We start from the raw sequence: 27,077 nt of genomic DNA on the forward strand, positions 1-27,077 counted from the left end.
AGAGGAATTAGGTCATTTAACCAAAGAAACAGAAAAATATTTTAATGTAGTCCTGAAACATAAGTGATCTTTGAGACTCCATGAAGAGGGCAAACCTTTGAGTTATGGTCATAGAAGGAGAAAACTTCTCTACCAAAGGCATATAAAATATTTTCTATGAATTCATAGAAGAAAATTTTCAGAATGTAGACACAGAGATGACGACCTGACACCAGAGATAGAGAGAACAGCACATATGCATGACCAGAAAGAAACACCTTCCACCATGTTGTAACTAAAATGCTGAATATACTGAACAAAGATAAAGGCCTTGGAAGTAAGAGAAAGGGACAAGATACATATAAAGGCAAGAGCATCCGGATAGGGTATAACTTTTCAGTAAAAACTTCAAAAGCCAGAAGAGCTTACAGGGATGTATTCCAAGTTCTAAAAAACCACAGATTCAAACCCACACTAATTTACACAGCAAAACTATCAATTATGATTGAAGGGGGGGAAAGTTTTCCATGAGAAAAAATAGGCTAAAAGAATTTATGGCCACAAAGTCAGCCCTACAGAAGATATTGGGAAGAATATTATGGAATGAATGAAAGATGAACATATCCCAGAGCTACAAGGGGGAGGGACATGGTACCAGGGCAGCTGTTATGCAGAAACAAAAATTACAAAATGGCAGGAATTTTTACACATCTTGCAATAAGAGCTTTCAAATATGAATCATCTCGATTAAAGGGTACAAAAGGAGAAGACTGTGCCCATCTTTTTGCTGTTACAAAAAACACATGCCTACTCATGAAAGACAGACATTATCTTAGTGTGAACAGATAGAAAAATGTATTCCAAACAAATGAAACCAGGAAACAACCAGGCATCGCCATTGTAAAAGTCTTACAAAATTGCCTTCAAACCGAAGGTAATCAGAAAAAATGAAAGAGATCAGTAGAATTAAGAGAATATTACAATTCTAAATATTTTACACCACACTCAGGTGTGCCCAACATTATGAAAGACATACTGCTAAAAACAAGGCCACAGATTAATTCCAACAGAGCTGGTGACTTCAATAGCCCATGTTCTCCAACACAGGTCATCCAAACCAACGGTAAACTAAGAAAGAGTGGGTTAAACCAAATGGACCTAACAGACACCTCCAGAATCTTCTACCCAACACTATGAAAATGTGCATTTTTCTCTCATCCCATGGAAAATTCTCTATAATAAAACAAATATTAAGACACAAAGCAAGTCTTGAGAAATACAAGAAAATGAAAATAACATCTTATATTCTCTCTGGCCACAATGGAATAAAGCTGGAAATCAAAATTAAAAGAAGCTATGGAGAAGCAGAAGAAAAACACAAACTCATAGATTAAGAAACACTTTGCTGAATGATTAAGTGAGAGACTGAAGAAATCAAGATGCAAATTTTAAAATTCCTGGAAGTGTATAAACATGAAAGCACAGCATACCGTAGTCCATGAGAAACTGCAGTCTACAAAGGGGAAGTTTTCACTCTAATTCCTCCATCCCTAAGCCATGGGGCTAGAGAGATGGCTCAGCACTTAAGATCACTGGCTGCTCTTCTGATCCCCAACACCCATGGGGCAGCTCACAACTGTAACTCCAGTTCCAGGTTATCCAAAGGCTTCCTTTAGCCTCTGCGGTCACTGAACACACATGGTGCCTAGATGCACATGCACATAAATCACATATATGTACAAAATAATGTGGGAAAAGTAAAATCCAGGGCAAAATGGACTTGCAGGTAAAGGGACCTGCCACCAAATCTGATGCCCTGAGTTTGATTTCCAGGACCCACAGAGTAGGAAGGAAAGAAATGGCTCCTTCAAGTTGTCCTCTTATCTCTACACGCGCTCTGTGGCATGGTCATGGACACACACACACACACACACACACACACACACACACACACAGAGTAAAACAATAAAAATTTAAATCAGAGATAACTAAAGGGAATAACCTAATGATGCACCATAAAGCTTTAGTGAAATAAGAACAAAACAAATTCCAAAGCGGTGCAAGACTGGGGGTAGAGTGGCAAGCAGAGCAACCTTCCAGACTGCAAAGCAGTAGACAGGGTAATTAATAGCACGGCAGAAAGAGAAGCTATGAAGAATCACTTAAACAAGGGGTTGGCTCTTTGAGAAGAGAAACGAGACTGACAAATCCACAGCAGGTTTAAGCCAAAGAAAGAGGGAAGACTCAAATTAAGAAAACTAAAGATGAAAATAGACAGACTGGAGTGAGACTCAGAAAAGAATGACATGCTTTAAAAAAAAAACTTATACTCCACTAAGTTGGAAAACATAAAAGAAATATATTAAGTTCTAGTTGTACATGGAAACTCGGGATTCACTCGGAGGTTTCATAGAGACAGCATTCAGTCTGAAGATTCATGGAGACAAGATCTTGCCCACTTTGGTTTTAGGATTCGGCAGAGGTAAAAACAGAACGCTAGAGGCTGACTCCTCTGCTTCTCTGACCTTTCGGCTTTCACTCTCTAATATCTTACTTCGTGTTTTTATTATTAAAACCAATTAGAGTTTGAGCTACAAGCAAAATCATAAGGAAAATTCTCCTAGCCTAAAGAAGGACATGTCTATAAAGGTACAAAAAGATTACAGAACACCAAATAGATTGGACCAAAAAAGAAAGTCCCCATGCAACATAATAATCAATGTAAATCTGATTTACAATGTAAATCTGATAGGCAGACCTATCAGAATTACACCTGACTTCTCAGTGGAGACTCTAAAAGCCAGAAGACCTGAACAGATGTACTGCAGACTCTAAAGAGATCATGGATGCCAGCCAAGACTACTCTATACCTAGCAAAATTCTCAGTTACCACAGATGGAGAAAACAAGATATACTATGACAAAGTCAAATTTAAACAATATCTATTTACAGAAGGTAGAAGGAAAACTCCAACCCAAGGAAGTTAGCTACACCTATGAAAACACAGAAAATAAACAATCTCACCCCAGCAAAACCAAAAGAAGGAAAGTGTACACACACTCACGACTACCACCACCACGAGCAACAACAAAATAACAGGAATTAATAATTACTGATCATTTATATCTAACAATATCAATGGCCTCAATTCCCCAATTTAAAAAGACACACACACACAGACTAACAGAATAGATGCAAAAACAGGATCCATCTTTCTGCTGAATACAATAAGCACATACTAGCATCAGAGTAAAGGGTTAGAAAAAAAATTTTCTAAGCAAATAGACCTCAGAAACAAGCTGGTGTAGCTATTCTAAGATCTAACAAAATAGACTTCAAATCAAAATTAATCTAAAGAGACAGAGGAGGACACTTTGTAGTCATCAAATGAAAAGATCCACCAAAATAATCTGTCAGTTCTTAACATCTATTCCCCACGCGAGGACACCCATGTTTGTAAAGGAAACACTACTAAAACTTAAATCACACACAGACACTCCACATAGATAGTGGGAGCCTTCGATACCCCGCTCTTGTCAATGGACAGATCACCCAGTCACAAAGCAAGTCTCAACAGATATAATAAAATTGGAATAACCCCCTGCATTTTTATCAGACCACTGTGGTTTAAAGCTGGATTTCAGAAAGCCTACAAACTCATAGAAACTAAACAACTCTACTAAATGAATACTGGGGCAAGACTTTCTAGTCTCCCTAGAATTCAATGAAAATGAATGAAAAACTTTCCAAACTTGTGGGACACAATGAAAGCGATGATAAAAGGAAAGTTCGTAGCACTAAGCACCTAAATGAAGAAATTGGAGAGATCTCATACTAATGACTTAACAGCACACCTGAAAGCTCTGGAACAAAAAGAAGAAATCACACCCAAGAGGAGTAGATGAGAGGTCTACAAAAAGAGTTCCAAGAAAGCTAGGACTGTTACACAGAAAAACCCTGTCTCACAAGGTGTGGGTAGGGGCATACCTAAACATAATAAAGGCAATGGACAGCACACCAATAGCCAACATCAAATTAAACAGAGAGAAACTCAAAACAACTCCACTAAAATCAGGAACAAAACAAGGCTGTCCAGTCTCTCCATATCTATTCAATATAGTATTGAAGTTCTAGGTGGAGCAATAAGACAACTGAAAGAGATCAAGGGATAGATATTGGAAAGAAAGAAGTCAACATATCATTATTCACAGATGATAAGATAGTACACATAAGCGAACCCCAAAATTCTACTAGCAAACTCCTACAGCTAATAAACATCTTTAGTCAACTGATTGGATACAACATTAACTCAAAAAATAATAAAAACAATAACCATCCTATATACAAATGACAAATGGGCAGAAAAAAAATCACAAAAACAATAACCTATACAATAGCAACAAATAATATAAAATATCTTGTGGTAACTCTAACCAAGCAAGTGAAAGATCTGTACAACAAAAACTTCAAGTCTTTGAAGGAAGAAATTGCAGAAGATATCAGAAGATGGAAAGATCTCTCATGCTCATGGATCAGATGAGTAGGACTAACTGTAAAAGGTGATATTTTAACAAAAGCAATCAATGAATTCAATGCAATCTACATCAAAATTCCAACACAATTCTTTATAAACATTGAAAGGACAATACTCAACTTCACATGGGGGAGAAAAAAAAGAATAGCTAAAACAATCCTGGACAATAAAAGAACATCTGGAGGTATCACCATCCCTGATTTCAAACTGTGCTGCAGAGCTATAACAATAAAAAACCAAACGGTATTGGCATAAAAACAGACAGGTTGATCAATGGAATTGAATCAAAGACCCACACATAAAGCCATACACCTATGGACACCTGATTTTTGATAAAGAAGCCAGAGATAAACAATATAAAGAAGAAAGCATCCTCAGCAAATGGTGCTGGTCTGACTGGATGCCAGCATGTAACAGAATGCAAATAGAGCCATATCTATCACCCAGAACAAAACTCAAGTCTAAATGGATCAAAGACCTCGACATAAAACGAGATACGCTGAATCTAACAGAAGAGAAAGTAGGGAATAGCCTTGAACTCATTGGCACAGGAGACGACTTCCTGAACAAAACACAGAGAGCAAGGGCACTAAGACCAACAATTAACAAATCAGGCCTCATGAAACTGAAAACTTCTGTAAGGCAAAGGACACCTCCAATAGGACAAAAGGGCATCTGACAGAATGAATCATAATGTAAACATTTTTGGAGATACAGCGTTGCCACAAGGGTCATGACCCACAGGTTGGGAACCACTGCTCTAGAAGCTCATCCATTCCTATGGTTGTGTTAATAACCTCTAGGTGAAACTCAGTCACAAAACAAAGAAATTCAGATGTGGGGAAAGATGAGTTGGTGGAGGGAGATAGAGAGGGTGTGGAGGTGAGAGTAATCAGTGTGTTGTATACTTATATGAAGTTGTCATGAAATAAATTTAGTTAAAAAACAAAAGACTCAAATTTCAATTCAAGTCTTAAATCAGGAGAGAGAGGTGATCAAGTACCACACTCGCAGTCCAATAGGAGTTTCTTCTTGCTTGGCTTTTTGTTGCCAGCAGGCCTTTGAGTGATTAGATGAGGCCCACCCGTACTGGGAAGGACAATCTACTTGCCTCACTCTACTCACCCAAAACCTCCTTTCCAGGGTCACTTATGATAATGTTTGACCAATTTTCTGGGCACCATCAGGCCCAGTCAAGTTGATGACTATACCATTACCATGCCATGATCAGCTCGTAGTCAAGACTACACATCTGCTCCTCAACTGGAGAACTAGTGACTGGAGCATTCAAACATTTCTCAGTCACCCTGTTGACCTCTTACCTGTCTGACCCCCCTTAAATCTGTGAGTCCCCTAAACCATGCTAAATGTCTTCATCTCCTCTGTACCAGGAATAGTGTCATATGCAAGTTAAGTCCTATTTAACAGCACTTCCTGGATGGATGGATGGATGGATGGATGATGGATGGGTGGTTGCATGGTAGATGGATGGATATATAGATGAGTGGGTGGGTGGGTGAATAGAGGAGTGGATGGATGGATGAATAGATGGAAAGAATTTCCTAGATTAATGTGATATGGGGCATAGGATGAACCGACTAGAGACATCCTGACAACTCTGGAATTGGGCCAAAGAAAAATAAAGTATTCAGAAAAATAAAATTCTAGCCTGAGCCGGGCGGTGGTGGCGCACGCCTTTAATCCCAGCACTCGGGAGGCAGAGGCAGGCGGATCTCTGTGAGTTCGAGACCAGCCTGGTCTACAAGAGCTAGTTCCAGGACAGGCTCCAAAACCACAGAGAAACCCTGTCTCGAAAAAAAAAACCACCAAAAAAAAATTCTAGCTTGTACTTTTACTAAGTAATGGTTATTTCAATACTCAGAACCAAATACTAAAATATCAGAATTGTTGATTTAAAACATGTGGATGGTCTTTGTTGCCATATGAACGGTTTCTCACAGAAAAGTAACGTGTAGAAACAACCTTCTAGCCTCTTTGATGCTAGGGTTACTCATTGATGAAGTTGCTATGTTGTAGCTGATGTGAAGACTCAAGTTGTATAGTTCACAATCTACATAACCACATTTGGAAGTCCCGTTTTTGTCCTAGGAATGCCAATGTAATATTTCAATTAATGCAGTTCCTCAGCTCCTCTGAAAAATATGTCATACCGATTCCACATGACAAAGAAATGGTTCCAGAAACTTCTGTTACTTAACTCTCATGTAGAGTAGAGTAGGAAACCTGATTTCTTACCTATGGAGTCTAATTCAGAGGTCCCAGAGAATTAACTCAGAGGATACTTTACAAGGTTATTGCAAAGTTATAATAAACTTCTGGATATGAAACACTTTTGCAAAGGGCAAAGTCAGGATATCTTTTTAAATCGTTTTTTTACCATTACTTTTCCTGATGGGCAATCCCTGGTGGTCAGAACCTGAGAGGTCTCATAACTAACCCAGGAAACTTTCTGAGCTGTCTTTACAAATTCATATTTTATAGCTTGAACATACACCATATCTCCGAGGGAAGCAGAAGAAACCCCAGCCACTATCGATGTTTCTTATCAATAATGATAAATAGAAAATGATGTACGGCAAAGGTGAAAGCCAGCCAGGATCTGCTGGGTGAGGAAGCACAGTTTTCTTCCTTAGAAAAGACAGGGAGAAGGTATCAGAAAAACTCTCAAAGCATCGGTTCATAACTGCCCCACTGCCATAGAGGGATGAATTCCCAGCTACCCCGCCCCTGGAAACAGCCCATTTCCCTCTGCATTTAGCAGGGGTGGTCCAAGATACTCCTTTTCTGGGGAGAATGCTGATTTTGGTGCAGTCAGGATGCACTGAGAGCAGGAAAAGACACATTACCATTTCAAACACATTTCTCTAAAGGGGACGGTGGAAGTAGATTTTGAATGTTCTCCAAAGCCACAACGAGAATCTATCAAAAGATCCATGTAGAGAGCTAGCGTTGCTTTTCTCAAGGAGAGAAAGACAAAAATGCAGTAGCAACTCCAAAGCCACAGACTTCAGAAAATGAAGACTTCCCTATGTTTTGGAGTCAACTGATGTATACAGTCTTGAGCATCAAACCTTGCTTTCGTTTGGATCTATGTGCCTTGCCTCTGTCAGATACATCTAGTTCCCTGCCTTTGTGACCAGACTCTCTGGAATCTGTTTTGGTCATTAGCTGATATCCTAACACCTGTCCCTCAGAGGCTCCAGGGTTGTTCTCCCTCGACTCCTCGGGAGGTGGAAGGCCCTTTGCCTGGCTTCACTGCCAATCCTGTCCTGCCTGCTATCAAGATGTCATTTTACTTTTTCTTCTCCCGCACAACTACCTCTTTTGGTCACCTTCTCCGTCCCTTTCTTGAGCAAGCCCAAGGCCATGGGCCATCTCTGGGCTTCTACTTATTTTGTAACTGTTGCTGGCCATCTAGCCTTGCTCACCGCTTCCTGCACTGTCAGTGACCATCATTCTAGACCACTGGCCAATCTGAGTGTCAACTGTCTGAAGCTCCATTGCCCCAAGAGCTCGAAATACACGTGCTGTTCTTTCCAGAAAGCTTGCCGGACTTTGTTTTAGATTCACGGACAAATCAGTCTCTTGGGGATGGGATGAGGAGGAAAGCACCGTCCTGGGCTTGCTAAGTACTGTTTCCTTGATAACTAACAGCCCTTCTTCATTTTCCCTCATGCTCCCAGTGTGTTGTGGGTGGCTAATGAAGCGTCAGACCTGAGTTCCAAATGGAAGCATTTCCCAGACTTTATCCTACCTTTTTTTTTTTTTTTTTTTTTTTTGATTTTTCGAGACAGGGTTTCTCCGTAGCTTTTGGTTCCTGTCCTGGAACTAGCTCTTGTAGACCAGGCTGGCCTCGAACTCACAGAGATCCGCCTGCCTCTGCCTCCCGAGTGCTGGGATTAAAGGCGTGCGCCACCACCGCCCGGCTTATCCTACCTTTTTTTGTGGAAGAGGACAGAGTCTTACATAGCCCAGGCTAGCCATACTAAGTGCTAAGATAACCGGTTTGTGCTCCCATACCTGATTTATGTGGTGCTAGGGATGAAACCCAGGACTTCATGTATTCTTGGCAAACACTCTACCAACTAAGTTACATTCCTACCAGTCAATCACACTTTTTTTTTTTTTTGGTATTTGGTGCTCAATTACAATGTGTTTGAAGCAGTTATCTGTGCTGGCCCATGTAGAACTACCTCATCACCATGTGAGAAGTTCTGTTGTCTTCAATTCATCAAGCACTAACTAGTCCCAGCCCATGAAGCCCAGCTGGTATCACTCCCTAAACAAGAAGGCAAGGAGACGATGGACAGAAGAGAATGAGAAAGTCAGCAGATCAAAAAATAAAATTACCAGGCCAATGTGATGGTTCAGGAGATAAAGGTGCTTGCCCCAAACCTGACAACCCAAGTTCTGTCACTAGGATTTGTAAACAGAAGTTTCTGTCCTGCCCGGTCCTACAAATGTTCAGTCCCAAAGAAACACACAAAGGCTTATATTAATTATAAACTGTTTGACCAATTAGCTTGGGTGAATTACTAGCTAGCTCTTACATCTTAAATTAACCCATAATTCTTATCTATGATTAACCCTATGGCTTGGTACCTTTTCTCAGTGCAGCATTTTCATCTTGCTTCCTCTGCACCTGGGTGGCAACTGTAGACTAAGCCTTTCCTCTTCCCAGAATTTTTCTAGCCTGGTCAACCCTCCTATACTTCCTGCCTCACTACTGACCAATCAGCATTTATTAAACCAATACAAGTGACAGTGTATAAGAGCATTATCCCACAGCAAGGATTCACAGAATGGAAGGAAAGAACTGACTCCAACATGTCGTCCTCTGACCTCCACAAGCACACCATGACATAAATGTTCACACACAGGCACATATACATGCTAACACACATGTGCACGTATACATGTTAACATATATATACAAGCACATGACATATACATACTAACATACACACATGCACATACACATGCTAACATACATGTGCATACACACACAAAGTACAATTTTAAATGTTTAATAAAGTAATTAAATTATGAGCCAATGAAACACGTCAGTGAGTAAAGACTCTTGCTATCACCCTGGAACTCTCAGGATAGAAGGAGAAAATTGACTGCCACAAGTTGTCTTCGGACATCCACACACACAGACATGAAAATAATAGATAAAAGTTTAAAAATAAAAAATAAAATAAAATCATGAGGAAGAACAACAGAGTCAAACCTCTCTCTGAGCTATTTAGAGAAGAAAGCAAGTATGGGCTTTAAACATGATCTGGAGAGATGGCTCGGTGGTTAAAAGCACTGCCTATTCTTCCAGCGGCACTGGGTTCATTTCTCAGCAACCATGTGGCCACTCCGACTGTGGATAAATCCAGTTCCAGGGGATCTGCCTTCTTCTGATCTCTGTTGGTCTTGCACTGGTGTAGTGTACAGACATCCATGCAGGAAAAATACCCATACACATAAAAAGAAATAAAAATTTTAAGTGATCACCGCAGGCTCTCAGTTGGTGAAGTGCTTGCTTACCTACTTCATACATGTAAGAAGAAGGCCTGGGTTTAATCCTGAATATCACATAAACTGGGTGTAGTGGTGCATGCCTGTAATCCCTGGAGTAACAGAAGTTCAAGGCCATCCTTAGCTAAATAGTAAATTAGAAGTTGAGGTTAGCCTGAGCTAGATGAGACCCAGTCTCAAAGAAAGAAAGCAGGGAGGGAGGAAAGCAGGAAGGAGGGGAGGGAGAGAGGGAGGAAGGAAGGAAAGAAGGAAGGAAGGAGAAGGGTGTTGTAACCCAGAGCAGATTGCAGCCAGAGGGACTGCAACATGGGGCAGCATATGGTATTCCACGCACACAGGGTAATTAAACACTGCCTTGGAAAGGGGCATTTGCACCCCTCTTCCACGGCCTGATGGCTGGTTTATATCAGTTTCTATTCATTAATGTCAAGAAGAACAAAACCAGTCAAGATTAATGTAGTTCAGCGCAATGAACTGTAGCCAAGGGTGATTCCTCCAAACGAAGAAAACATGAAGTTAAGCAAGGGGAAAAAAAACCACCATCATTTACTAAGGCACGGGATTCTGTTTGTGTTCTACGTGTATATATAGTATTATTGTTATTGTTACTAGCAATATAATGAGATTTAGATGTTGCCTGATGTTAATATTGGTTTGTGTGCCATGTGTGCCTTAGCTCACGGAATCCTCATAAAATTCAATAATGTGGATATTGATGTCTTCCCTAATTGACAGGTAAGGCAATGTGCTTCTAGAGAACAAACAACTCCCCCAGTTCTGAATGTTACAACCAGCGTGATGCCAAGGGCAGTCATAGATGCTCTGTTTATCCTAGAGTTGCCAGCCGTGTTAAACATGATGCTGTCTTAGGAAGAAGTCGAATTTTAACATGCTTATCCATGTAAGATCCTGGGATATGCTCTCCACTTCTCAGGATGTGGTGACCTATCTCAGATTCCAGGGTAGCGTCGACCAAGCCAGAGCAGCGTAAGTGGCCACGGGGCTTGGAGGGCAGTGCAGGAGCAGCCATGGAAGGACCAGAATTTAACTCAGGAGATGAAGATCTCCAAATTCTTGCATCTGAGAGGTGAAGGGCTGAGCAAAATGGTAGGTCAGTAAACATTTGTTGAGCTCATAGATAATTATTAGATAAGTAGTTATAGCTAGATAGATAAATAAATGTCCATCTACCCAGTGAATATATAAATAGTTAAGTCAAGCTGCCTGATTTAAATATCTAGTCTATCTTAATTTGGTTGCCTAGCAATCTAAATTAAGTCTAAAACACATTTTTTTTTGTCAGATACACAATGTCTATTTAGACACATGGGTCCTTAAGGATAAAGTACTTTAATTACACCAAGGTGGTAAGAAGGACATGGGGAAGTGGACAAGACTGGAGGTAGGTCTTACGTAATCATATAATTACTGAAAACATAGATGAGCTCCTTCCCTCCCAGAGCAAACCTGGCACAGCATGTTCCGTGACAAACATGAGCACCCCACTCGTCTCCCCTCCCCAAAAAAATGGTGGAATAGCCAAGTACGTCTTAGAAAAACATGACTAATCAACTTTCTCAAACTCTAAAGCTGTTTTACATAATAAAATAGATGGGAATTCCCAAGTAGAGGGAAGCAACCCCATCGTCCCACTGAAACATTCGTGAAGCATCATAAGGGATGATCAGCCAAGGAATCCACATTGGAAATGAACTCATCAAAATCGAAGAAGCAACTTGTTTAAACTTTTTGTGAATCCAAACTGGTAGTACCAAGAGATTTCTCTTGCAAGAGTATATGCCCTAAGCCAGCACAGAAGAGCTCAGGCACAGACTGAGGATCAGCTTGTCTCTACACCTCGCACCTCCACCATGGTGCCATGTGTGGACTATAGCCTTAGACTTCTGGGTGGCCCCGGTCACTCCAAATCACAGCTTTCTAAGTTCAAGACCAGGTCAGCCTCTGCTCGCATACTCACTCCAACAAAACCCCCAAGATGTCTCTGGTGAAACCAATTAGTTTGGTTTAAACCTCTGGGTCTTGCTGTGCACTATCATAGCCAATACCTACCTGTGCGGGATGCCATGCACATGAGAGTTACACTGGAATGTTCCTGTCTCACACACACAAACTTCAAGAACAATGCAAAAAATATAGAACACTAATCTTTATACTTTGAAATGATGATACTTTCCATACACGGGGTTATACAAATGCTATAAAAATTAACTGCATATATATGTTTTGTTTGTTTGTCTTTTAGTTTCTGTGTTCGAGTGTGTGTGTGTCCAATGACAGGATTTCCAAGAGCAGTTCCAGGGAGGGCCCAGCATCGACAGTGTAGCAGCAACCAGAGGCCTCGAACCAGACAAAAACACCCCTATCAACCATGCAACTAAAGTCCAGCTCAGGGGAAAGTGTCTGAAAGACTCCCTGAGGACACACAATCCAGTCTTTCTCTGGGTTAGTGTTCCTCAAAATATGGTCCAAAGGCTATCCCTAAATGCCCCTGAGGCTCTAATATAAAACAGATTCTCCACTTCCAGCCAAGCTTACCAACCTGCAATGAGACATGGCCATATGACTTGCTTTGACCAATAAAACAGACTTGAGAAGTTAACAAACATATTCAGCTAGAAGCTTTGGGAGCCTATATACATTTCTCTCGGGTGTTTCTCCTGTCTTAGCATTACAAAATCATGGAGATGGAGTAACTCTTAGCTGGATCCCTAAGTACAGAAGCCACAGAGTAAGGACACCATAGTCCTCCAGCCCCACCCTGTGGGTGTAAGTCATAAACAATGCCACACCAGTTTGGAATTATGATTAATAGGGTGGTATTTATTTAAAGGAGAAAAACTTACAGATCACCGTCAGCCCTCTGCACAACCAGGAAGGGAGTCTAGTCGCCGGCGGAGCAGGAAGTGAAGAAAAAGAGGAGAGGGAAGTGGCCGCTTTTTTAAAGAGAGAGACCACGCCCCAATGGGCTGGTATCTCAGCAGCTATAGGCTGGAGGAATGGGAGGACCTCCCGCAACACCACCCCATCACCAGGCTGATGTACATCAGCTAAATAACAGAAGCAGGCCAGCCTTTGCTTCAGGACAGCCCTGAGATTACAGAAATATTGGCTTCTGTTGAATCACCTGGTATCCCTTTATATACAAAGGGAGGAGGGACATAGCAACCTTTATTTCATGGGTGACTAACTCATGCTGAGTCTGGGAATGACTACTGAGTGTATCTAATTCTCTACTTGGCTCACAGAAGGCCAAAAGGAGCCACTGTCTTGGCTTCACAATTGGCCTTGTTAGGAACACCCCTGCAACTTGATGTGATGGGTATAAGGGCAAGTCCAACTAATTCATTGTGTTTCTTAAGGATCTTGCTGAAGACTCTTGTCCCTGAGTAGAAGGGTCCTCTTAGTGAGGGCCTGGAGGGGAAAACCCTCGCTAATGTTAATACCAGGTGTAACTTCTTCTTGGTCTTCACAGTGTGTCTTATCAACCATCGGTAGGAGTCAGGACACAGTACACAGCACACAACCTCCTTCCTCAGCGAGTACCAGCTCTGTGTCTGTCTTCCACTATCATTTCACCCTCCTGCACCTCTTCCCCGCTTTCTGTTTCTCAGACTCATTCATCTTTACTTTGCTTTTAATTGTACATTTTTATATATTTCCCTTACTTCTTTATAGAAGAAGAAATGAAAATGTACATGCAAGTATGAAGACAGAAATAATCAGTCCTTGTTTCCAGGGCTCAAGCAGTGAAAGAAAGAGAGAGAGAGACAAAGGGAGAGGAGGATGGTGTTGGGGACTGGGAAGCTGTGAAACATGAACACCCCCACAGTATTCAAATCCTAGTTCCCAGTTAATAGGCAGCCAAGTACAGCGACTTTATCTTCAAGATAAATGTTATAAATTGTACATAATGAAATAAGGTCTTATTTTCCCACCTTTTGGTTTCTTATTTTTAAGATATACAGTCCTGTGTCAACCAAAATATCTAGACTTATAGCACACACTTCTATTCAGCTTGTAGGACAAATTCACTGGCAGAGTCGATTTTGATTTTAATTATTTGTGTAGAGTAGAAAGGAATGGTCTGATTTATTACCGAGTGGGACTCCAATGGCAATATTATTATAGTTGCAACAGATGAATAAACCAATATATTTCTCAGAGCCATAAAACAACCAACTACATGTCAGAGAAAATTGTTCTCCAAAACAACAAGGAGAAAAAAAATTCAAGGGAAACAGTGGCCTCCTTGGCCTCCCATCGCCAATCCAAAGAGAACGGGACTCCTGCAGACTAGGAAAAACTCATTTCAACAAACTTACTTTCCATCTACCAGCTGAAATTAAAGGCTGGCTAGAGGAAGTGACAATATCGTCTCTGGCATTGATGTGTTTATTCCACCGAATGTGCTTTGAGAAAAGATGTATTGGTAGCCGCAGAAGATCATTGTTCCCCCCACAACCCAGAGCCGGCCATGATGATGCAGCCTGGGCTGCAAGCTGCAGGATTAAGTTGCTCACAGCCCTGTGCTCGGATGACATTGTCATGCCCGACCGGAGCACAACTGTTCCTTGCAGTTTGCTTTGAAGGGAGACTAAGGAGGGAGGGGCAGAAAGAGGCGATGGATTTGGCACCGTCTTTGCTTATCTACAGAGTGCCTGCCGTCCCTGCACCGGTTGATCACAAGGAAGCTGGCTGTGGAGGGTGGGGAAGTCAAGTGCAGAGCCCAGAGCCCCTCCTGAAAGCTCCCCCCTCCAATTTAGTGAACTCAGTTTGTGCTGATTGCCCAGCCTCAGGGAACCCGGAGCTTCCTGGAGCTCTGTTAGCCGCTGAGAGGCTAGGGTTCTTTTCCTGGTCTGTTTTCTACCTGTCTCATCCCAAGTTCACATACTGCTTGCACGTAGTGAACATGCCTCACAATGTCCATAGTCTCTGGGAGCGCAGCATGTGTATAGAGGGGTATAGCTCTGAAATTAAAACAACCTGAACAGAGTCCTGATTCCATACATTTCTCAGAGTTTGTCCTGGGGCAAGTTGCCTGACTTCCCTCCACTGTCTTTCTCATCTACTCGATGGGGTATTAACACCACGGTGAAGAGCTAAGAGTTGAGCATCACCGCGCATTCTTCACAGTGCCTGGCACACTGTAATGAGGGTGTCCCCTCTTCATTCCTTCCTACTGCCAGGATCACTTTTCAGTTGCACCTCAGCTCTGCCAATTGTCAGTTTCCCACTCCCTTGGCAGGTCCTGAGCTTCACAATACAGAGGTCTCTAGAAGGACCCGTGAACTTTTAGGATGGCCTGGTTGGAAGTCTGTCCTTTAAAGTGAGTGCTAAGGACCTTAATCCAGAGGGAAAATCTAGGCTGGGGAATAAATGCTGTGAGCCTACAAATACCAGATTACTCACTGGCCCTTCTCCCTTGCTGCCAAGCATCAGGGTGGCTTTTCCTGTGGGTAACGAGATGTAAAAATGACAGCCACCACAATTGCTAGCACGTTCAGTCTTACCAGGCACATTCTGAGCCCTTTCAATGCAATAAACTCATTTAATCACTACAAAGATTCTATAAGGCAGTTACTGGACATACCTCCATCTTACTAGCCCAACAAGGTTAAGGCAAGTTGCCCGGATGCAAAAGAGACTACGTAAGAACTCAAATTCAAATCAAAGTAATTCCACAGCCTGTACTCCTCCAGTTCTTAGCGGCAACCAGATCCAGGTTGTCTCCTCCTCTTCCTCTCTCTGGTCCTCCCTACTCTTGCTGCTGACAGGGAGTTACTATGGCACCTCCTGCTGCTCTCCTCAACACGGTTTCATTTTAAGCATGCTGAAAAGGAATGGCTCTGTCAGGGGACTTTAGGATTTGCGGGAAGAAAGTTCCTATGTCAAGAGTTCAAGACACACTGTAGTAATGGACCACGTTATTAAGGAGGATTTCCCTTTAAAAACAAACGTGCAAAGCAGGAGATAGAGCTCAGTGTATGGTTCCCTGGCACATACTGGCTGTGGGTTTTAAAAAGGAGAAAGAGAAGGGAAGGAGAATGTGAAGGAGGGAGGGAGAAAAGGAGGGAAGGGAAGAATAAAAGCAATGGAAGGGAGAGATGGAAGGAAAGAGAGAAGTAGAATAGAAGAGAAGAAGAATGAATGAAAGGGGGAAGGAGAGAAATGGGAAAGAAGCAAATGGACAAATGAATTCTGACATATGCCTCCTGGCTTACAGGGAAGCACGCCATAAACAGTTGGGTAAGGAAGCCCTTTCTTTTTGGATGCCAATCTTCCCTTAGCACAATTAACTACTTTTGCAGTTAGAAAGCCTCCAGCCCCTCCAGCCTGAAGACTCATCTCCAGCTCATATTAAGACAATGACCTAGAGCTGATATCTCTCTCTCTCTCTCTCTCTCTCTCTCTCTCTCCTGGCTCTCTTCTGTGGTGGGAGACATATTTATCCCTTAATTCCAAAATTCCAAACAAAGTTTTCAAGTCTAAGTCTAAAAGAATCCATGACGATTTTGGGGGGCCATTGTTCTACTCTGGGGCAATGCATTACGGAGCGTGACCTGCTGATGACACACTAGGCTACTGCATCCTTACACTGGTGAAGCCCTAATTGCCTGGCAGGCTCCTAAATCACCAGAGAGCTCTCACTCCCATGATGTGTCACTCAGGGATGCAGATATAATCAGAGCAAGGCATCTAGGAACTAACAATGAGAGAATTGTATTTTTGACTTCAGAATTTCTTGACTATAAATAACTTGACTGGAGAAAATAGAGACTTCAGCCTGGAATCAAGAGAAGCAGGACATTGTCCTCGGTTTCGGCATATGACAGACATGTAACAAGAGGCAGCCGTACTAGTGGAAGCCAGGGCCAGGAAGGGTAGAAGGTGGCTGAGAAGAAAATAATAAGGATCCAGGGGTTTCTGAAACGTGGCTGCTGGGTGCTCACAGATTCAGGCATCATTGATGTGGATCTATTTCATCAATGCCCCCAAATAAAGAGTGTTACAGTCTATTAAGAGAAAAATGACAGAATAAGGGAGAAAGGTATCCTCTTCAACACAGATGGCAGTAGAGTAAATTGACATAACCTTCCAGAGGGCAATTTGATATTTATCATAATTCGAAATGCATATACTCAGGCCCTAGCAATTTCACTTCTAAAAAATATACTGAGCAGATATGGTGACTCATGAACAGAAAACTATGAACTCCTTGAAGATTCTCTACAGTGTTGGGGACTGCGGATCCCCAAACCCTGAATTTCCTATGTCCCCTGCCTGCTGCAGTAAACAGCTTGTTATGCATGCAGCTGCTCTGAGCAAAACAACTTGTTTCCCTGTGCTTGCAGCTGCTCTGAACACAAGTCCCTCAGGAGTTCCTGATGGCAGGGAGTGGTTTCTGATGGCTTACAGCTGAAGGATCCTGAGAGCAAGGGCGTGGCCATTGGTCAGGGAAGGCACTAGATAAGCTGCTCTGGAACGCAATAAAGTTGGCACTCTTGGTCAAGAGTGACGTGTGTGTGTGTGTGTGTGTGTGTGTGTGTGTGTGTGTGTGTGTGTGTGTGTGTGTGTATTTCAATCTCCAGCCCCTTGCCCTGCTTGCGAACCTCACCGTAGCGCATAGCGTATCCTAAAGAACAGAACAGCGCGTTGGAAGCTACACTGCAGCAATTGTAACTGCGGGGGGGGGGGGGGGGGACCACCTTAACAACCACCACTGTGGAGTGCTTAAATACTTCAGCGCAAAATTATTCTATGAGGTCTACATTGCCACTAAATATTATGCTGTAGATGAACAACTCTGAAAGTATAGAGAATTGCAGAGCATCAGTGATCAAATGTCTGGGCCCGCTGGAATCGCTAGGGAAGCCTGCAAGCTATCCGCCTAGGTCAGGCCTGGACCTTTGTATTTTCACCCCATTCCCTAGGTGGTTGTGAGACACTGAAACCTGAGATCCACTTTCCTGAGATGCCATGGGGGACCATCAGAGAGCCCCGCCCCTCATCCCAGCCTCATCTGTAAGTGAGTATTTCCTTACAATGTTGACTGCTTTAAACTAGCTTGAAACTCATTGATGTCGACAGATAACGAATGTGGAGCTTTTAGACTATGCCTTCCAGCCATTATCATTTAATCCTGTGGCAGCACAGTGAGGAGGGTCATGTGATTATCCTTCATTTGGCAGTCTAATAAGTTGAGACACAGAGAAGTTGGGTTTCAGAAGACCCACCAGGCTAGTAATATCGGAACTGGGGTTTGAGCACAGGCAGCGTGATTTCTGTGCTTTCTGGCTGCACTGTGTATGTTAACTCGCATGTCTGTTGACACAAAACGGGTCTACACTATAACTCTTTGGTAAACAGCAGGTGTAATCAGATACCACTGTCTTACCTATCCGTGGGAAGAGAGATCTATTATGCGCACGGGCAGGGAGAGCATGAAAGCTACATTCAAACTGTCAAGAGAGAAAAGCACGGGCTATACAGGCGGAACAAAGCATCCTAAGGATTTGGGATGCTCTGCATCCTGCAGAGTCAGGCTCCTGGAGGGTGGCACGTGTGGACATTGCTTTAGGTGTCTGTATGTACCAACGTCATTGCCAAGACTTAGCAAAGAACCCGTGTTAACTCTTCACCTCCCTTGTGCTCTCTGAGCCCCTCAGTACCGGGCACAGCGTGTGATTCACACGTAGTTGAGAAATAAATCCATGAACATTCTAAGTATAGATGATTTTCTTCAAGGTCTATGTCTGGATTGGCAAGAACAGTCAACCAGAAATTCACTGTATAAGAGATTAAAAGTTTGTTTACCTAATTCTAGAGATAGAACTGAACTGAATGGAATCAAACACCATAGGACAAATGACACCAAAGAAACCATAGATAGCTCTCCTATTTTTGTGGAATTTGCAAGTTATTAGAATTTCTCAAGAAATTGTCCATTTAGCAAAAAATTACATGAGGGTTTATAAATGTTATATTATACGTCAAAAATACACATGGTTCTAACTCAACCCTGGTAAAAATAATTACGCAGGGCAAAAATGAAAACATATTGCCCTGTGTCTAAGTCTGTGCTTCTCCACTATTGAACCATGGAACACTAATAAACCAGGGATCCAGAACAGCGACACAACCTTGTCCTGTCCAGTGCAACATTTTTTTTGAATCAAAGTTAATATCCACAGTTGCAGCGTCCAATGGGCAGTTCAGTTAAGGCATAAAAACAAAGGGTGGTGCCTCCTGCCCTGGGCACAGACGTGTGAGACTGAGCAGGCAAGCATTTGGAAACGTGTAAGAGAATATATGTCCAGGCTGTAACCCACTCTACCGAACAGCAGAGCAGTGTGGAAGAGTGGCCACTGACTGCTTTCTAAACACTGGAGGCATTGTTAACACTGTGCTAATAATTGCATTGTAATTATTCCTAATTTGTTTAAATGTTGTTTTTAGTCTCCTAATCACTCCAAGAGGGCTGCCAGAATACTAATATTCGGAAGTGTGGCAGGAATCCACAAAGTCTAGGAGCTGCTGATCTCGGGCCTTTCCCAGCCCATGGAGAATTCTGCCCTTAAGAAACAGCATTGTGATGATAAAACCAAAAACATTTATGAGCTATGGAGTATTGAAATGACCTAGAATTGCCGGAATTGTGAGGCCATTTCTGACAAGACAATGACTCGCCCTGTTGCCCGAGTGGTTCTCCAGTTGTCCCCCAGTCTCAGTCTCTGAAATGCCTGGGCCTGCAATGTGAGCCACTACACCCAGATGAGATACTTTTAAAAAATAACATTGTATCCCAAAATAGCTTAAGTTTCCAAGTTGCAAAATAGCATCTTGTTCCCAGGTATCCTTTAATCAACTCCCCTTGATAATAATTCATATTTCTATACCGCATTGTCAAAACCAGAAAACTGACATTAGAATAATATGCTTAAGTTAGTCTGTACTGTTTATTTTTGAACAAGATTCTCTAAGAAAGCAAGCAAAGGGCTGGAGAGACAGCCCAGAGGTTAAGAGTGCTTGTTGCTGCTGCAGAAGACCCAGCCAGGTTCAGTTTCTAGCACCCACAGGGTGACTCCAACCATATGCAGCCCCAGTTCCAGGGAATCTGACGCCCTCCTCTGACTTCAAAGGGCTCACGACACACATTCATGCAGACAAGCATGAATACACGCAAATCAATCTAAATTTTTAAGAAAAGAGGGTGAGTCAATAGCTTTTCTGGAGTCGGCTAGCTGTTGGGTCTTCAACTCGGGAGAAAGTCACCCCCTTGACTGTACATGTTAACTCAGGGGAAATGAGTAGAAAGGCTGGTTCACAGTATCTGAAAATCAGAAGCAATGGTTCAGCAAGCACATGTACTGGGCATAGGAATGCATCAGACACGCCCAATCCCTTCATATCACTCACGGTCCAGAAGGAACTATAAGCAGGCACTGGCATCTTAGTATGAGACATAAACGATGTCTTGGAAAGAACACATGGGATAAAATGGACTAAAATAGTAACAATCAATCTTAGTCTACAGTTCCGCTGTCCAGCACTGAAGTCCCCAGCCACACATCGCTATTGGTCAGGACGTGGGGTGTAGCAAACACAGCAGATTTTAAGGTCAACCACCAAATACTAATAACAGATACCAATAACTTTAAATTGCTTTTATGTTAAAGATATATATATTAGACATGTATAATATTTTATATATATTGAATAACTATACCAGAACCCTTAGTTTTACCTATTTATTTTCACTTCTTTAATGTGGCTACATAAATTAGCATGACCTAAGAGAATCCCATATTTCCATTGCACAGTCTTACTTTGTGGGAATGGGGATGCTTCTGAGGAAATGTCACGAGGTCTGAAGGATAGGAATGTCAACCAGGGATATCTGGGAAGCCAAGAATGGATCCTGAAGAGGTGAACAAGAGTTCAAAACTACAGTATCATTTTGGTTACCCTGCGGGTGTAATAAGGATAGAATTGTAGAAGTTTTTATACAAGAGAATAACAAGGTAGATTTGTAGGTTAAGAGTATCACTCCAGCCAATGGGATAGATCAAAGGTGGAGTAGGGAAGAGAAGCTTGGGTTGTCTAAGTCTCCAAGGCTATGTCTGTCTGCCTGGCTGGTTCTTCAATTTCCCACCTCTGTCCTAACACAAAGCTGGTCAAAGCATGTGACCAACAAGGAGGAACAAGGCAAGGCTCAAAACACTGCAGGAATTTCCTTCTGCGGCTGACGTTTCAAGCTGAGCAGTTAGACAAGTGTGCTCCTGGGGTTGGCGTTCTGAACTAAAAGCGAAGTTGATTGCCGATTTCTCCCATCCTCTGAGCTCTTTTGCTTTAAATGATTGAAATCAGGTGATCTTAAAGGGAAAAAAAAGCCATTAGGTCATCTTTCTTCTTCCTGCTGTCTGTCAATTTCCAATGGGCACCTCCATCTCCATTGGTGGAACTCAGAGCTCAGAGTACAAGGACCGAGGCTATTTCTCCCACCGCACTCAATCCTAGTTGCCATAGTCAACCAAATGACAAGGAGTCCCAGGGGACAAAACAGCGCCAGGGCAGTAAAAACCAGCAGTGTGCTACCCTGTCCGAAATCACATCATTCTGTTATTACTTTTTTATTATTGATTGTTATGGATTAGAGGGTCACTTTAACCAGCAGGTCTTCAGTTCTACTCCTCCCACCCAGGGTTATTTACACAATGTTGGTCCTGTTCTTGCTGCACTGTTTCTTCCCACGCGTTTCATTTCGGAGGTGTTATGTATAGTTAGCCATTTGTACTTCTTGCCTGCATTGTTGGATAACACAGAATGAACACGAAAGGAAAAGCACTCACCTTTTAAAAAATGAAATAAAATAAGAACCTTGGGCTAGTGTGGCGTGAATTCTAATTGTCTCAATAAAAACTCAGAGTCAACTATCTAGAGGTGAAAGCTGAAGGAACAGAGAAGCAGAGCGGCCAGCTCCCAGAGAGTTCTTACCTCTACCAATGCTCAGATCAAAAGGGCAATCCTGTCCTTGGATGACTGCAACCTCAGATGGCCTTTAACTCTTGTCTCCTCCTACCTTATAATCCTCTCTCTGCCCAGCCAGATCATTCCTGTCTCCACCTTCCTAGTGCTGGGATTAAAGTCATGAAATCCCAAGTGCTGGGATCACCTTTGTATGAGCTCTGCTTCTCTTTTAGACAGATTCAATCTTTGCATAGCCCAGGGCGACCTTGAACTCACAGAAATCCTTCTGCCTCTGTCTCCCAAGTGTGGGAATTAAAGGGGTGTGCCACCACTGCCTAGCCTCTATGGCTAGCTAGTGACTTATTTCTGCACTCTGATCTCTAGGCAAGCTGTATTTGTTACAGCATAAATAAAATATCACCACAGACTAGAGAAAGAGCTAATGGTTAAGATCACTTGTTATTCTTGTAGAGGACCTCGGTTCAGTTTCCAGCATCCACTTGGCAGCTAACCATCACCTGTAACCCAAGCATGCATGAGGCTGAGACAGAGGATCGCAGTTGGAGGCCGTGGGAGCTGCATAGTGAGACCTTGTCTCAATCAAACAGAGATACAGTGAAGACTGTATCTGTATCTCACGATTACCTGTGAGAGCCGCTGGGGGAGAGACACACTCAGTGTTCCCATGCACTGCCATATTTTTAAAGGTTGTAGAATGCTAGTACTTTGTTTTATTACTGTAACTGCTTTAAATAACATTTATTAAGAAGTTGCAACCATTTATGTGGAATCTATTATATATTTACTATATAATATATATACTATATATTTACTATATTAAATATATTAATGGATTCTTAGAGGGAAGGCTACCCCCAAGTATAAAAATTATTATACATATCATTTTTATGTTATACCAGGATCTCATCTCTGTACCTTATTTAGCCTCTAAAATATCACATGCCATGTGGTACACTAACATCCTTTTCTATGATGAGATTCCCTAGACAGACACAATGGACAAATGGTCAAATCAGATGGTCAAATAAAGCTAGTAAATATGATGCCTTGGATGAAGTAGGTCATACCGGAAAGAGAAAATATGAGTCTTAGACCAATATATTATTTTCTTTTTTATTTTACCAGCATAAAACACAAGCCACCATAGGTTCATGTCTCTCTAAGAAGTGCAGAGCAGATGTAAAAGAACCATTGCAGCGTGGCCAAAGCCAACGCAGAGGAAAGGCTCGCACTCTTGTGTCCTCCGTGGGACAAAGCCGTGTAGAACGGAGTGCATGCGACCACTTAACCCGGTGCGGTCCCTATCCAAAATGATCGCCTTACCTCCTTCGCAGTGAGACAGCTCGGTCCCACTCACCACACACTTACTCAAGCTTTGTATTTCTAGCCGATGTTATTGTAGATGTCTGAGATTTACAACAAGCTATTATGGGATGCACAGATAGTGGAGGGCTTTGTGATAACAAAACAGATTAATATCTGTCACCTCACAACACTCCTTTTGACAGGGGCGGCTGAGACCGACTGAAAGCAGCATTAATTACAGTCTTCGTTTCGTCCACTCCATCTCCAGACTTGCTCGTCCTACACATCTGTTCCTTCTACCCTTTCACCTCCCTCTCCCCACCCTTCCCTGCTCCTTCCGTTTTCTTCTCATCTCTATAGAGTTGACCTGTTTGTTTAATTTAGGTTCCACATGTGTGTGAGATCATGCGACAATCTTCTTTTGGGATCTGGTTTATTTCATTTGGCACAATGACTTCCAGATCCATCCATACTGGGGGGGGGGGGGGGGGGAGGAGTTCCTTTTTAAGGTTTTATTTCAATTTTTTCATGTCTTTGCCTTGTGAGAGAAGGCGCCATAGAGATCAGAAGAGGGCATCAGACCCTCTGGGGTAGCATGGTAGTATAGGCCGTTGTGAGCGGGGCGGGCTTTTGTGAGTCCTGAGGACTCTTGGTGTAGCATTCATCTGCCCCATCGGTGTCCCCTCACCCCCATGCACTTGCCCCCATTTGCTGTCTCCCATTCTATTTCTCAGTATTTCTAATGTAATGGAGTGACATCCTGGGCATACGTTTGCCCTTTCTGGTGGCTAGTGCCTTGCACGTAACTGTTGTCCATTTTCACCTCTCTTTTGAAAATACGTCTGCCTGAGCCCATTCCTCTCATTTTAACAAGGCTATAGGTTTTCCTATTATTGAATTGTAAAAGTTAATTATAAATTTAGGATATTCCCTCCAAATTAGATGTGTGGCTAGTGTACTTTTTTTTCCCTAGAGTATCAGATGCCTTCTCATCTTGTCAATTTTTTTCACTTCTCATACAAAGTCTTTCTAAGCTGGTGTAGTCCTAATTCCTTTTTTTTTTTTTCTTAGACCCTGACCTTTTGGTGTGAGAGCCACAAAAGTCATTGCCATGGCCCTGCCACTCCCCTACACCAAACCACGCCCACTACCCCACTCCACACTCTCTTCTGACATTCTTGAGACTTTGGGAATAAATAATAAAGAGATTGCTTGACCATATATTTTGTATCTATTTCTAGACTCTGATGTCCTGCTTCTGATACATAAAATGGCGCCGTGATCCATGCCTGCATAGTAAAGCTGAGGAGAGAACCAACTCCCACAAGTCCTTCTCCGATCACCACATGCATGCACACATGGTGCACACTCATGCACAGACATTCACACATAGACATGCACACATGCGGATAAATATAAATTTTAAGTTTTAAAGAATGCAGCCCAAATAAGGTTCCTATTTTTGTGCCATTATTATGTTACTTATTCGTTCAGCATTTTGTACACAGACTCTTTGGTCAGTTTCCCCGCTATCTTCTCTTCTCCCCTCCCACTAAATCTCTTCTCCTCCCTCTTACTTTTGCATCGTTTTTAACGTGTGAACCACTGCGCTTCATTAGGGCTGCCTGCATGAGCACAGATGGAAGTGTTCTGGTTGCGTGAGGACAATGTCTAGTGATTACAACACTGAGGGACAGGCCCCTCCTTCTGCAGCTTTTAACTCTTAACAGCTCATCTGTCTGAGTTAGGCTTCTATTGCTGTGAAGAGACACCATGACCACAGCAACTCATATAAAGGAAAACACTTAACTGGGGCTGACTTACTGTTCAGAGGTTCAGTCCATTATCACGGCAGGGCGTGGCTGTGTACAAGCAGACCTGGTGCTGGAGAAGGAACTGAGAGTTCTACATTCAGATCCACAGGCACCAACAGTAGACTGTCACACCGGGCACAGTTTGAGCACATGAGACCTCAAAGTCTACCTCCACACTGACACACTTCCTCCAACAAGGCCACACCTACTCCAACAAGACCACACCTCCTAATAGTGCTGCTCCGGATGGGAAGCATTCAAACACATGAGTCTATGGGGGCCATACCTATTCAAACCACCACATCATCTGAGAAGGGAGGAGCCTTATGAGCCCTTCCTTTGTCAATAATGGAATGTTGATGGGCCTGTCTTGCTCGGGTCTTATGCGGGCAACCACTGCTCTTAAGAGTTCAAGGGTACAACAGACACATCCATGAGCCAGCACTTCATAACATTCTGTCCCAACCTTCAGTACTTAAATGCTTTCTACAGACTCTTCGTGGTACTTTCTGAGCCCTGAAGAATTGTTTCCTGTTTCATTTGGAGGAATGAGTGAAAAAAATGAAATAAAAATGTGGATTATACGACTACTCCTATAGTATGGATAAGATTTTTATTGCGACGGTATGGGAGAAAGTTGACAGAGGGGAGAGTCCAGGCTGAGTATGGCCATCAGACTAAGCAGGACCATGCTAGCAGAAAAGGGAAGGGAGAGCAAGAAAGGAGCCTCTGACCAAGAGAGATGGCCCAGGCCAGAGAGCTGCTTAGCCAAAATGACTGTTATATCGAAATCGGGCTGGGAGAAGGGAAGTAGAAAGAAATCCTGCCCCTGGGAAGAAGAGGTTCAAAGAAGGGAAAGGGGTGAGAAGTGCTGGTGGGGGAGTCACAGGAACTGAGTGATGCTGGGAGGGATGGGAGGAGCCACAGATACTGAGTGATGCTGGGAGGACTGGGAGGAGCCATGAGTACTGAGTGATGCTGGGAGGGATGGGAGGAGCCACAGGTACTGAGTGATGCTGGGAGGGATGGGAGGAGCCACAGGTACTGAGTGATGCTGGGAGGACTGGGAGGAGCCATGAGTACTGAGTGATGCTGGGAGGGGTGGGAGGAGCCACAGGTCCTGAGTGATGCTGGGAGGGATGGGAGGAGGCACAGGTACTGAGTGATGCTGGGAGAGCTGGGAGGAGCCATGAGTACTGAGTGATGCTGGTAGGGGTGGGAGGAGCCACAGGTCCTGAGTGGGAGAGGGGCCAGCATCTGCTTTGATATGTTAATAGGAACCTCAGTTAGCCACTTTGTCCCTGGTTTCTGAAACCCCACAGGGATAAGCACTCAAGAGTCACTTACTATGGGCATTTGACCAGTTTTGAGTCTCTGCATTAACCAGTGCTCACGGCAGACAGAAGCTTCTCTGACCAGGGCTGAGACCAGGACTGATCTATGAGTATAAAACACCAGTATCTAGAAGGCAGTTAGAATTTAGCCAAGCAATAGTAGTATATTCTCCCCGCTAGAACCTATGCCCTGCTGGGCCATGGGTTGTGATCAAGTTTACAGTGCTGGTTATGAGTACCTCCTGTGGCTTCTACTCATCCAGGCTTTTTGTGTTTTATATAAAAAATTAATCATGCCGCTATGCACATCTTGCCTGGAGGCCGTTTTTATAGTTCACAGGGTTCCCAGCAGAGTAAGACTGCTAATGTCTTTGTGCCCTAGCAGCCTGCATGACACCTCCAGGCATTGCAGAAACCAGCAAGCAGGGAGAAAGCTGCCAGTTCAGTTCCAGCTTGCCTTCTCTCGATCTTGCAGCCCCAATGTGTGGTGTCTTCAGCAACTGAGTTTTCTCAACTAGTGCTACGAACAACCAAGAGGAAATGCAAAGGATT

This window comes from Microtus pennsylvanicus, chromosome 6 (assembly GCF_037038515.1).
Source record: "Microtus pennsylvanicus isolate mMicPen1 chromosome 6, mMicPen1.hap1, whole genome shotgun sequence".
Lineage (NCBI taxonomy): Eukaryota > Metazoa > Chordata > Mammalia > Rodentia > Cricetidae > Microtus > Microtus pennsylvanicus.